Here is a 14,733-nt window from a genome sequence, read left to right as displayed (position 1 = left end):
ACGATGAAGAATTTTACGTATAAGAAATAGAAAACATTTCTGATCACATGTGTGGGCGTAAGTGCAAAACTAATCGAACAGCAACACACGTGTAAATCAAAAGACTGCCGTTGTCCGATCACTTTGACACATTTTGGTTGTCCTATCGTGCCTAAGCTTGTGATCAGACACGATTTTTATTTCGTATGTGCAAAATTCTGCATATTTGCAATTTCGTGTCAAAATATTAGCTCAATTCATCAAAGGAATAAACGTTTAGCAATCATAAGATCGCGTATTTCCACAAAAGCCTATTATTGTCTATTATTTTCTAAGTTTTTTAAAATCATTCCTGACTTAACTTATTTTTTTATTGATTTCATCACTTTTATGTTATCTCTGCATGGAATGGTTTTTGCTACTTCAGAAAGGGGTATTATTGTCGAGAATTCCACGACGTAATATCGAACTAAATGCGTTGCTACCCGTCATTGTTGTAGTTATTCAAATAAAAGCTCTTCATGAATCTACTACCAATCACCCCAGAATAAAAGATCCATGTTTAAACTAGCTTGACCATTAGACTGTCCCAAAAAAAATCGATGTTCGAAAAGTCAAGGTGCTCAACCCTTAAATGAAAGATATGCATATTTGAAGCATTTTTGTAGAACATTTCGATTTTCTAAAAAATCATTTAGAGGTTCCGCTAGGGCGATTTTTGAAAAATGGCCTTTTTTCATGAAAAGTCTCAAAAAAATCATTTTTTCGTAATATTTTTTCAACTTCTGAATTTTTCCAATATTTTTGTATTTTTCTATGGACCTCTAGGCATTCTTGAAGGGGATAAGTTTTTGAAATATTGTATTTATATTGACGGCAGAACCGTTTTTGAGCTGATAAAAGCACTATTTTTTGAGAATTTTTCATCTAAATTTGAGAAAAAAATACATGCACGATTTTTTATTTTCAATTTTGAAAGTTTGATCTGATAGTACTATTTGTATGCGTCATTTCTCTAAAAAAAGATTTAAAATATCTTGTCTAGAAGCTGAGATATCAGGATTTTAGTAAATGAACAATATTTTAAATTTTTGCAAAACTTTGTATACTTGGAATATTGTAAGGTTTTTGTGACACTCCAATGTATGTATATTAAAAGAAGTTAAAAAAAAGCTTTTCTTGTTGTATGGTCAAGCTAGTTTAAACATGGATCTTTTATTCTGGGCTGGTTGGCAGTAGATTCATGAAGAGCTTTTATCTGAATAACTACAAATATGACGGGTATCGTGGTTACTGGTAGCAACGCATTTAGTTCGAGATTACGTCGTAGATTTCCCGACTACTACGCTCATTTTTTTCTGAAATAGGAACGACCATGCAGAGATTATATAACATTGATAAAATAAAAAAAACATAGTTAGGACATGATTTTTACTGAAGACTTGAACTTGAAATGTAATGGACAATTTGGTATGAAACTCGGCAACGGGGGTGCATAATTAATCGGACAAACGCCGATTGTCATACAAAATTGCCAAATTTGAGATGGTTTAACTATATTTCCTTTGATGAATTAAACTCAAATTTTGATACGAAACCGACACGATGAAGAATTTTACGTATAAGAAATAGAAAACATTTCTGATCACATGTGTGGGCGTAAGTGCAAAACTAATCGAACAGCAACACACGTGTAAATCAAAAGACTGCCGTTGTCCGATCACTTTGACACATTTTGGTTGTCCTATCGTGCCTAAGCTTGTGATCAGACACGATTTTTATTTCGTATGTGCAAAATTCTGCATATTTGCAATTTCGTGTCAAAATATTAGCTCAATTCATCAAAGGAATAAACGTTTAGCAATCATAAGATCGCGTATTTCCACAAAAGCCTATTATTGTCTATTATTTTCTAAGTTTTTTAAAATCATTCCTGACTTAACTTATTTTTTTATTGATTTCATCACTTTTATGTTATCTCTGCATGGAATGGTTTTTGCTACTTCAGAAAGGGGTATTATTGTCGAGAATTCCACGACGTAATATCGAACTAAATGCGTTGCTACCCGTCATTGTTGTAGTTATTCAAATAAAAGCTCTTCATGAATCTACTACCAATCACCCCAGAATAAAAGATCCATGTTTAAACTAGCTTGACCATCCAACAAGAAAAGCCTAATTTTTAAGCCTAACTACTTTTCATATACGTACATTGGAGTGTCACAAGGACCTTACAATATTCCAAATATACAAAGTTTTGCAAAAATTTGAAATATTGTCCATTTACTAAAATCCTAATATCTCAGCTTCTAGACAAGATATTTTAAATCTTTTTTTAGAGAAATGATGCATACAAATAGTACTATCAGATCAAACTTTCAAAATTGAAAATAAAAAATCATGCATGTATTTTTTTCTCAAATTTAGATGAAAAATTTTCAAAAAATAGTCCTTTTATCAGCACAAAAACGGTTCTGTCGTCAATATAAATACAATATTTCAAAAACTTATCCCCTTCAAGAATGCCTAGAGGTTCATAGAAAAATACAAAAATATTGAAAAAATTCAGAAGTTGAAAAAATATTACGAAAAAATGATTTTTTTGAGACTTTTCATGAAAAAAGGCCATTTTTCAAAAATCGCCCTAGCGGAACCTCTAAATGATTTTTTAGAAAATCGAAATGTTCTACAAAAATGCTTCAAATATGCATATCTTTCATTTAAGGGTTGAGCACCTTGACTTTTCGAACATCGATTTTTTTTGGGACAGCCTACTCCAGTAGCACCGCGCACGACGACGATGCGAAGGTGAACACATGAGAGCGCAACCACCGCGCTTGGCTTGCCAAAGCATACTGAAGGGAAAAGCAAACGGAGAAACTAGCTAGCTGTCCTCCGATGCGTTCCCTTCGAGGTATCACGAAAGAATGATGGAAAATGGGAAGAAGACAATAACTTATATACTAGGCGGCTGTACAGCAAAGAGGTTCAAATTCCCCTCTCGCACGTAATTGGTTAGATGAAAGAGGGGTGAAAATTAGTGATGCCATACAGATTTTTGCACAATGTATACCAATTGCTTTCGAAATATAATTATCTCATTGAACTTTTGCAAATCGATCAGCACAATTGTAATGTTTAACAAATAATTTCTATGAATCATGCAAATTTTTCGGCAAAATTGTAAAGAACATTTAAGAATTTTGCGAAGATCTACACACATTGAAATATGGCAACACTGAGTATTACATTTCATCAAGATGAAAATTTCTTCATCATCTGAGTTGAAGAAAATGTTTTCCAATTGCCAAACAACTAGCACAGTTTTCGCACATTAAATTTTGAATTGAATATCTCATTGTTGCGACAAAGCGCCGTTCAATTTTCACGCAGCGCTCATAGTGATTGACTTATGTGCCCCGGGCTTTCCTCCTGAGAAAATTATTTGGTTCACTCCCGTGGGACATTTTCGTAGCCTTTACAATGGCTGCTTTAATTTACTTGTAGTATTACTGCAAGCGCGTTTCATGATTATGTTAATTCCGATGTTGGCTTGTGCTGCCCGGACGTCCGATGAAGAAAATTTTAGCAGAGATCCGATCCGGTGTGAACTGGCTGGCGGCCCCACTGGTACCGCGCACGGTGTTGCCATGACGACTAGCATCAGCCAGCCGACGACCACCGCGCACGGCTAGACAAAACATACTGAAATTATTCGGTTCACTCCCGTGGGACATTTTCGTAGCCCTTTCAAGGGCTGTTTTAGTTACTTGCAGTATTACTGCAAGTGCGTTCCATAATTTTGTTGATTCCGATGTTGGCTTGTGTTGCCCGGACGCCCGATGAAGCCAGAATGAAGAAAGTTTTCGCAGATTCGATCCGGTGTGAACTGGTTGGCGGCCCCACTGGTACCGCGCACGGCGATGCGACGACGACTGGCAAGTGGCAACAGCCGACGACGACGACCACCACGCTCGGCTAGCCAAAGCATACTGAAGCGAGAAGCAAGCGGAGAAACTCGCTAGCAGTCCTCCGATGCGTTCCCCTCGAGGTGTCGCGGAAGAATGATGGAAGATGAGAAGAAGACAATAACTTATATACCAAGCGAGAAAACCCAAAAAATGTGCTCGCTCGTGATTGGCTGGATAAAATTAAAACATAGGTTCACTTTTCCGCAATTTTCAATAGTTTACTGTTGAAAATCAATAGTTTTCTCTATTTGACATGAAAGGGACATAGTTTTGCGATTGTTTGATGGCAAAATTTTAAAAATCGGTCAATAAATGGCTGAGTAATTAGCGTGCAAAATCTTTCATAATTTCGTGACGGTCGCAAAATTTAGATTTTCATTTTACACCCGGTGCCGTGGTACAGTACCGTACCTTCCCCATAGACGTAGTTTACGTCAAAAATCGCAAAAATCTAGCAAAGCGAGCGCGCGAAACTTTGCTGCTGCCGAACTACCGCACACTACTGACTGCTTGGCGTCCCGTCGTCGGAGCCCCGCAGAGAGAAGGGGAAAGAAAATCGCAAAAATCTAGCAAAGCGAGCGCGCGAAACTTTGCTGCTGCCGAACTACCGCACACTACTGACTGCTTGGCATCCCGTCGTCGGAGCCCCGCAGAGAGAAGGGGAAAGAAAATCGCAAAAATCTAGCAAAGCGAGCGCGCGAAACTTTGCTGCTGCCGAACTACCGCACACTACTGACTGCTTGGCGTCCCGTCGTCGGAGCCCCGCAGAGGGAAGAGGAAAAAAAATCGCAAAAATCTAGCAAAGCGAGCGCGCGAAACTTTGCTGCTGCCGAACTACCGCACACTACTGACTGCTTGGCGTCCCGTCGTCGGAGCCCCGCAGAGAGAAGGGAAAAGAAAATCGCAAAAATCTAGCAAAGCGAGCGCGCGAAACTTTGCTGCTGCCGAACTACCGCACACTACTCCATAACGCCCCGGCTAAGCATATGTGGGCATAAACCTCAAATGATGCTTATTTTAAGGTCGTCTTCTGCCTTGGAGAACAGTTTACTCTTTTACCTAAGAGACTTCAACTTTTGGCCCGCGTGCCCACAAAATTTCCCATTCAAATAAACAATACAAAAAAGTGTTACATTTTAGGTGCCGGAAAACTGCAGGAGGCAAAACGCCTTTTTGGGTGAGGCAAAACGCCCGCTGGCATTTCCCGCTTTGACTTGTTGTGAAATACCAAGGGGCTCCATCGAACTCATCCCAGCAGCAAATGAAGGAGTAGGAGGCGCGTGGTAGTTTCATGGGTTGATTCTATATAATCAGCGCGCTATGTCTTAATTTCTGTGCGCTGCAAATTAGGGAATCTTTCAAAATGTGGAAAATCGTCGTTTTTCACGCTTTTCTTTCGACAATAGCAGCCGTTCTTGGGCTTAACCTGCTCAGTTTGAGTTCTAGTTCGCTTGCATCTAACGGAAACCTCCACAATATGGTGAAATCGCATGAAGGCGTTTTGCCCCCGGGGGGCGTTATGCCCGCAGTTCCCCTAGTGGTGACGACTGCTAGCCAGCAGTGCCACAGAGCCAGCTGTGGTTATGGTTTGTATTGCGGTTCCATTGGTTTTCCAATGGTTCTTTATTGGACTTGATTGGTTATGGGGCTGATCAGAACAGAGAAAAAAAAAACGCTCATAATTTTTCTGTCAATAACGAGCAGCAATTACCATTACTTTTTAGCATTTCGGTTCATTTTCATTATTTGACCACCGTTGCCATCGTTGATCGTTGAAGAGCATTCGCGTGGTAGTAAAAAAATAGCTGCAGTGACTTATGCATTGTATTCGTACTCATCAATGTACATTTCTAGTCATTGAAAGTGTTTTGTCCTCCCTCTCTCTTCTGAACCACTTCACAAATCCCCAGAGGCTCCCTGAAACTTGTTGAAACCATCCTATATCACCACTAAAACCCCCTTTCTCATTCCTTATCACCTTTCCATTTTGCTCAACTTCCTCTGAAATATACCCTTCAAATCCTACCCCAAAATGAAAATTCGTATGAGAACTCTTTACACATTTTTTAAAGATTTGTGATTTTTTTTTAAGGACAAGGTATTTGGAGTACATATCTCAAAATTTCTAGAGCACCGTTGAACGGATTTGGATGAAAATGCATCACGCAAATTGTTCAGTGATTGTCAACAGCGTGATGTAACTTAATCCAAATCCGTTCAACGGTTCTAAAAAACGGTGCTCTAGAAATTTTGAGCAATGTACTCCAAATCAGTCTTGCGAATAATCACGACCATCACGAGACAATCACTTGAACCGCTTTCTGGAGTCACCCTTCCCAAGGTGATACAAACCAGCTAGCATATCACGCCTGGAATGATAGATGAAATTTACATTCACTGCGTTGAGAGTTGCCTTCACAGCTCGCTCACGACTTTAATATACGTTTGCGACCCCAATGTTATTCGGCAAACTTTCAGATAAAACTACAAGGTTAAATTTATCCATACTTTGTTTTTCGATAGCATGCTTCTGAACTGAGATAATAGCAAATGAATGTAAATCTTTGCAAATGAATGGTCGCAACCTTGGGTCAAATTATGAAATTCAAATAACTCAACGTACATATGCACAGATGGGTAAATTATTGGTTAAATTGGGAAAAAATCCACAGCTCAGGTGAGATTTGAACTCACGACCCTTATTCGCTAGACAAGTGCTTTACCAACTCAGCTACCGAGCCAATTAATGACCCGATAACTTAGTTGTCATAAGGTTCAATTCTAATCTCATCGATCTATATCATCTTCCCCCAAACCGCAAATATATATCAAACAATAAACAAATCGCTTTCGCTCTTCGTACATATGTACAACAGAGATGGTTATATTTGCGGTTTAGGGGAAGATGATATAGATCGATGAGATTAGAATTGAACCTTATGACAACTAAGTTGCCGGGTCATTAATTGGCTCGGTAGCTTAGTTGGTAAAGCACTTGTCTAGCGAATAAGGGTCGTGAGTTCAAATCTCACCTGAGCTGTGGATTTTTTCCCAATTTAACCAATAATTTACCCATCTGTACATATGTACGTTGAGTTATTTGAATTTCATAATTAAAAAAGTTTCCTATTCCGAAAATGGCTATTATAGTTGTTTTCCTAAATCAAGTATTATCATGATTCAAGAACACTTCCGGCTATGTCAATGGAGGTATCAAGACGAGAAAGGCACTATCATCACTAGGTGGATTAATCTGGGTTTTTTCTGGAATTTTTCAAAGAATATGCCAGAAAGTTGTACTAAAGCTTTCAAAGAAATTCCAAAACGAATTAAAAAAGGAGCTGCTTAAACAATTGCCGGAAAGATAAACAAAGCTCAAGAAATTAAAAACAAATGGCAAATAATGATGATTAACCTGGGCTTGTTAGGGGAATATCTGTAAATAAAAAGAAAATCGCGTTAAGTACTGTTCCTTTTAATTCCACTAAGAATTTGCATCCTTTGACAGATACGTATTTCGACCTCAACTGTAAGGTCGTCTTCAGTGTCTTGTACTTGACTCGACTAGTCGAGACACTGAAGACGACCATACAGTTGAGGTCGAAATACGTATCTGTCAAAGGATGCAAATTCTTAGTGGAATTCAAAGGAACAGTACTTAACGCGATTTTCTTTTTATTTAAATGGCAAATACCTAAACTCCCCAAGAAATTTCCGAAAGAAATACGGATGATATATAAAGGTGAGTGTCAAATTGATTCCCATAAGAGTAGCTTTCCAAAGGATAAAAATTGCAAAATAATAGTCTGATCAATTTCTAAAAAAAATCCAAAGTGCTTCACCATGCAATTCGCAAAAAAAATTTCCAATGAAATTACCGAAAATAAAAACTGCCGATGACATTGAAAAAAAATACTGAAGATATTCGCAAATGCACTACCGATAAAATCAAAAGGAAAATGTATTTTTTATTTTTTTTATTTTTGAAATAGTGACATTTTGTATTCTCATTTACTTGTTCAATTTTTTAGCTGTTTTGGAAAAAAAAACTTTACGTAAGGGATGTGTTGACTGCTGTGGGGTGCGTATGTATAAAGAGTCAGAAAATTATTTTCTGATTTACTATTACTACAGGGGATAGACAAAATGATCGGGACCGTCAAAATTTTCACTTTTCAAAATATGTTCAATTTTCGTAAAGTACATCAAATATTTTCAAATTTTTACTTTGAGTTACTCAACTAGTTGTGTATCATTGGACAAAATTTGGAAAAAAAATCGGGCTATTCTGCACGAAGTTATGATCATTTTAGAAAAAGGTAGAATTATCTTAAATGCTGTGATTGCTACGATGTTGTTTTCTGATACTATTGTCAACGGAAGAATGAAGAGTGCGTGATGTTGTCGTTCCTCATCGTGTGGAGTCCATATGATATAGCCGTGGGCTTCGAACGAATTTTAGAAGTTTTCAGACGTATTACCAAAGAAATTCCAAAAGAAATTACCGAAGGAGTGCCAAAAAAATTTCCAGGTAATTCAATCTTAAAGTAATTGTCAAAAAATAAATGCATGACCGAAGGGGGTATCTGCAAACGAATTCACTAAAAAAAATATCAAAATAATTGTCTAAAGCAATTTCCAAACAATTTACCGAGACAATTTTCGAGGAAGTTACCAATAATAAATTTTGTACGGATTTTCAGAATGCAATTCAAAAGTAAATCCTTATTAAATGGCTTAAAAATGTGGGTGTTAAATTGTCTATACAAAAGAGCACATTTTTGGGAGCCGCTATGACTTTTTTTTAGATTTTTAGAACTTTATTTTCATACCAAAAATAAATTTCTAACAGATTATTTCGATATCATTTTTTGACAACTAGAAAACTGTTTGACAGCTCCGCTAAGTACAAAATACTTCAAGTGTTTATTCAACAAGCCGCTCCCAAACAAACTGCAAATTGATTTATGTGTTTATTTTTAATTAAATTAAAAGTGTAGAAAAGAAAAGACGTTAGGAGGAGGGTTAGAAGGTAAAAAATTACGATTTTTCTGTCCACTTGGTATAAGGACGGCCCCTAAGAAAATACCGTACATTTAAAACTTGTAAAAAATCCCTTGAAAGATCATCGCAGGATTGGAGAATTTTTCAGAAGAAATTTATTTCCGAAGCAACGAAATGAACAACTCTGGAGAATAACAGGAACACACGATAGCTTGTAAAAATATCCTGTGTGTCGGTAGTATACTTTTAGGTTTTTTGTATGAATTTCTTTAGTAGTTTAAGTTAACAATCCATGTCTTCAGGATGGTCTGTGGAAGATACTGGTGTAAGAAGATGTTCCGACATTCTTCAAAAATAATAAATGTTGATTTTTTTCTGGGAAGATACGGCATTTTCTTAAAATTTACTCAACCTAAAATCTTTTGCTTTTCGAAAATAACGGAACGGAAGCGCCTAAATAAATACAGCCTGTATAGTTCCCCAAACAACTTCGGTCATAAACTGTGAATCCTTTATTTCTGAAGCTTCTTTTGAGCATTGCCACCGAAAATAATATTTTTTTGTTTACTTTAGGTTAGAATTTTTTGATTAATCTCAAATTTTGCATAAGCATTTTCCATGACCAAAACGAACAATTTGCATCACTGCCGAGGACCTGGGATCATTGCTGCAATTTTTCGACAGGCCTTTATGATAGTGATATTTTGCTTTTTTCATTTTCTCCGTTTTGGTTTTCCTGTCAAAGTTGCTTTCCGATCAGCAACACGGGAGCGAAATGAAATAGGTACTCACACTCGCACGCAGCGTGCAGAAAGCGAGAGCTGACAGGGCTAAATTTCCATTCAATTTTCTGTAGTTGAGTGTTTTCACCCGTGCTAGCGTATAGGGCACTCACTCTCACAAGCCACCGCTTGAGACGAATGGTCTTTCAGCATGAGTAGTGTGTGGATGATTGGGAATTGATCTTGTTGGGTCACTCACGAATGGAGCTCTCAGACTCTGTCAGTTCTCACATCGAGGAACTGAAAACGACCGCCGCAGTCATTCATTTTCGGCTGAAAAACAGGCACTGAGACTGATATTTTGCAAGACTGCCTGGGATTGAATCCCACTCTCGACAAACTCGCAAAATGTGAGTTCTTCCCTCAGAAGGGAAGTAAAGCGTGGGTCCCGAGAAATATCGTTAATACAGATAAAAAAATGATGCACTATGCCCCGGGAGTCGAGAAAATTTTCCCGACCGAAACGGAAATCGAACCCGCCATCTCCGGATTAGCGATCCATAGCCTTAACCACTAGGCTAACTGGAGAGCCCATCGCACTTTCAAACGTTTAACAAAAATTCAATTATGTTGAGCCTTAAACTAAAAACAAAAAAAATGAGCCGCTTTTTTGAGTTTAAGTCCGTCATCTTTGAAATTCTGGTCGCTAGTGTAGGACTCCAGACTACTTCCCCATTCCAGCTAAACCAATATTGAATGGTTTTAGAGCCTAAAACTCCATCATACGGCCGCCTTATTGGATATTCGACCGCCATCTTGGTTAATCTGGTTGCTGTTTTTGGACTCCGGAAATCCTTCCTATATCATATACATATACCCATATTGCATGGTGTCAGGGCCCAAAACTCCATTAAACAGAAGCTGTCTTGAATTTGGAGCCACCACCTCGGATTTTAGACCGCCATATTGGATATTATGGCTGCCATTATTTAAGTCAAAACAACTTCCCTACAATAAATACACCATTAAAGAGCCGCCATCTTGGATTTCAGACCATCATCATGAATATGTACTCTGATCGTCACATTTGGACTCCGGACATCTTCACAAGCATCTTCCCCATACCAAATTTACCCATAATGCACGATTTTAGAGACTTAAACACCATTAAACAACCGCCATCTTGAATTTAGAGTCATTATCTTGGATTTTTGGCAGCCATCTTGACTACTCTGGTCGCCATTTTTTGGACTCTAGACGTCTTCCCCATGCAAAATATACCCAAATTGCAAGGTTTAAGAGTCTAAAACACCATTAAACAGCTGTCATTTTGAATTAAGATCCGCCATCTTGTATTCTAAAACCGCCGTCTTGAATACTCTGGTCGCCATTTTTGGAGTCCAGACATTTTTCCCATGCGAAATATATCCATATGCATGATTTTAGAGCCTAAAACATCATTAAATAGCCGTCATTTTGAATTTAGAGCCGCCATCCAGGATTTTAGAACTTGAATGGTTTGATCGCCATATTTGGACTCCGGACATCTTCCCCATAACAATGCATAGTTTCAGTCCCCATAATGCATAGTTTTAGAGCCTAAAACACCATAAACAGCCACCATCTTGAATTTAAAGCTGCCATCTTGGATTTTCGCGATCCTCAATACTCTGGTCGTCATTTTTTTTACTACAGATATCTTCCCCATGCAAAAAATACCCATATTACATGCTTTAGAGCCTAAAATACCATTAAACAGCCGCCATCTTGAATTTGGAGCCGCCATCTTGAATTTTGGACCGATATCGTAGAATTTCTGGTCTCCAATGATGTTTGCCGCACAAAATTCGTCAACCATGCTGAAAATTATAAAAATCGCCGCAGTTTGATGTGTCGCATGATGGGGCTTGGTTCAGTTTTATATACGGCCAGTTCTACCGGTGCAGGTCCGGATCACTGAAACGGCCATAACTTCGGAACGCCTTGACCGAACCGAACCATTTTCATTGACAAACATTGCGGTAAAATTCCGGTTCTATTCGAGCTATAATCCGAAAAATCGGCCAATGGTAAGTGTCTCAAGTGAGTGAACTCTTTTCGCGCACAGACATACATACAGGGGGTGGCCAGAATGTTTGGGATAGGCAACTTTTTTTTTCTCTCACAAAAAAGTTCAACATGCTGTAACTTTTCATAGAGTTCATCAAAAATGCTCAAATTTTGACTGTTTGTCCATCTACTATATGTGCATCATTGATAAGAATTTGAACCCGATTGGTTAATATTTCGCAAAGCTAGTTATTTGTTTACATCAACGTCATTAAATTTTAGTTTTATTCTGGTCTCAAGATGTCTCTAATTAGATATATTAGAGTCTATTTGGATTGAAGGAATAACACATTTAGTAATTTTTGTGTGGTATTGTAAATTAGACTTACTTTCCTCTATATCGGTGAAAGTGTTAAACCGGTATAACTTTATTCGTCGTGAGAAAATAATACATTTTATAATGTCGCGTGAAGTGTCAATATATTGTTGATAAACGTTCAATATTTCATTTGATTCGGTTCTCTGGTTTCGGGCATATGGCAGTTTAAAAATTGAATGTCTAAAAAATAGTGTTTTACGAGAACGGTTCTAGCTTCGCGAAAGATTAATCAATCGAGCCCAAATTTATACCAGTGGTGTACATATAGTCGGTTGACAAACAGTCAAAATTTGAGAATTTTTGATGCACTCTATGACAAGTTACGGCATGTTGAATATTTTTGAGAGAAAAAAGGTTGCCTATCCCAAACATTTTGGTCACCCCCTGTACACACATTCAGACATCTTCTCATTCGTCGAACTGAGTTGGTTGGTATATATGACTTGACCCTCCGACGCTTCTATCGAAAATTCTCTTTTTTGATGAACATATAGCCTTTCAGTTCACTTTGGTGAACGAGAAAGGAAAAAAATGATGTGGCTACGGAGCCAGTTAAGCTTTCTATTTCTCGGAATCGTTATTTGTTCTGTGGCTTAATTGGTTAAAGCGCCGGTCTGGCAAATACAGCTTGTGGCTTCGAATCCCACCAGAATACGATTTTTTTTGCACAAATTGCATATCTCTATTTAGGTTTCCAGTATAGAAGCCGCACCCTAACGTACAGGTATTGGAGTCCATCAATTCTGAAACATTGTTCAATATTAGTGAAACCTTTAGATAAATTTTCGTTTGTAAAAATACAGAAAGAGTCACTGTTCCCCCTGCTGCGCATTCTGCTTGGAGTACCTAGCGACCCGTCAACCCCATAGTAATCGTACTTTATGGAACGCATTAATCAATATGGCCAGTGGGTTACGACTTTCATTCACGCAGTACCTACTCAGTTTTAGGGAGCATCCATAAATTACGTCACGCAAAACTGTCCATTTTTAGTAATCCCTCCACCCTATGTCACACTTAAAGTATGAGAACTTTTGGAAATTTTTGGCATGGGTCATCAAACTTTGTCAAAGCCCCTTCTCCTCTCATAGCGTGACGTAATTTATGGATGTTAACTTAGCCACGTTTCAGTGAATGCATGGAAAAAAAGAGTAAACCTTCGATCTGCGTAATGGGAAAAATCATCGTCACCGATGGTGGTGGTCTTGGGTGGAAAATTTAAGACCCGCCAGTTACCGTATTATTGCGGTGGCACCGCATTCTCACCGCCGCGAGCTTCATATTTTGCACTGACGACGCGTATGCGGTAACCGCTTTGTCCGCATTGTTATAACCATGGTCAACTTTCCCCAGCACGACGACCACACATGACCCTCGATGATGCATATGTAGAAGCCACAGTTGCCTTTGGGTCTATCGAGTGGCATGACCAACCAGCTTCGTCTCTCTGAGATCATATATCTACATAGCTCTAGGCACATCCCTATAGTTTACGGTGTTAAGGACAAACGTCTTGAAATCCCGCTTCAACAGTGCATCAGAACTTCAGACGCACAAATCTCAAGAAGCAAGCTTCAAACATCAGTGCATTTTATTATTCTGTTCTTGCTCACTTGTAATAAGCTTAAATTAAGAAGATCAGGTGCGCTGATTTTGTTTACGAAGAGATTTGTGCGCTCGAAATCGTGAGTAGGTTCCAAAGTCGGCCATTGTGGCGGCCATTTTGGGATTCTAAAAAGTCTGTCCTTAATGCGTTATCTATGGAGCACGTCGTAATTGTTCACAATGTGCTGCCGCTCATCGGATCGGTGATGATGGCGTTAGAGGTCATGACATAACGACATCGTTTAGCAGAAATTGCGCTAAATATAGTAATTGTGTTGGCTTTTCAATTGTGGTCACCGTGCACATTCGCGGTTGCAAACATTGGCAAACCAATGCAATGACAGAGAAGTACTGGAAGCATATAAAACAAAGTGATGGAGACGCATGGTACGATACAGAAAGGTGTTAGTCTTTCGAAGCTAGTCCACTTTTACAACTGTTCTGAACGGCACGCGCCATTTTTCGATAAAATACCTGCACTAAAGTAATCAACTTCATTAAACAAATCTTCCAATCCATTACCAACAATAGATAAAATTGATTAAATTTCAAGTACCTACATACTTATCGCCACCTGTTACTCACCTATTTAGTATCATCTGCACGAGATACGCTATCGAAGCACAAGCAATTTCCCCCTTGTGGCCCAGATTTACCGCTCCAATCATATGGATTAATCCCTTGATGATATCAAACATTACCTGAAAAGACACAGAAAAGAGGAAATGTCAACATGCAGCTTACATGCGGAAATCCACGTACAGTACAGTGTGTGTGTCTACGTCTAGTCTAGTGGATGTAAACCAAGACGACCAAGACGACAGCTTCACTCAATTATCTCCCCATGCGAGAACGGACGATGCGATGGTGTCCCACATGGCAGGAGCCATAAGTTTAAAATTTCCATCAGGGCTGTCACCTACCACCACCGCACAAACCAAACGACACGATTCAGGATTTTGCTACAGTTTCTGAATTCTTCCTTCGGCTGCACCTCGGCCGGCCCCGGCCAGAGTCAACAGAG

The 14,733-nt window shown here is 38.6% G+C and overlaps 1 protein-coding gene and 1 non-coding gene across 4 annotated transcripts in view; both read right to left on the bottom strand.

Moving 5' to 3' along the window:
• Nucleotides 1-14,733, bottom strand: part of LOC109424672 (prolactin-releasing peptide receptor) — a 561,567-nt gene that overhangs the window by 328,298 nt on the left and 218,536 nt on the right. The gene's annotated exons all lie outside the window — the stretch shown is intronic.
• Nucleotides 6,620-6,691, bottom strand: Trnaa-agc (transfer RNA alanine (anticodon AGC)). The gene has a single exon. It is a non-coding gene; the product is annotated as a tRNA-Ala (tRNA).

Source organism: Aedes albopictus, chromosome 3 (genome assembly GCF_035046485.1).
Source record: "Aedes albopictus strain Foshan chromosome 3, AalbF5, whole genome shotgun sequence".
NCBI lineage: Eukaryota > Metazoa > Arthropoda > Insecta > Diptera > Culicidae > Aedes > Aedes albopictus.
This window is presented reverse-complemented; position numbering and strand designations above follow the sequence as displayed.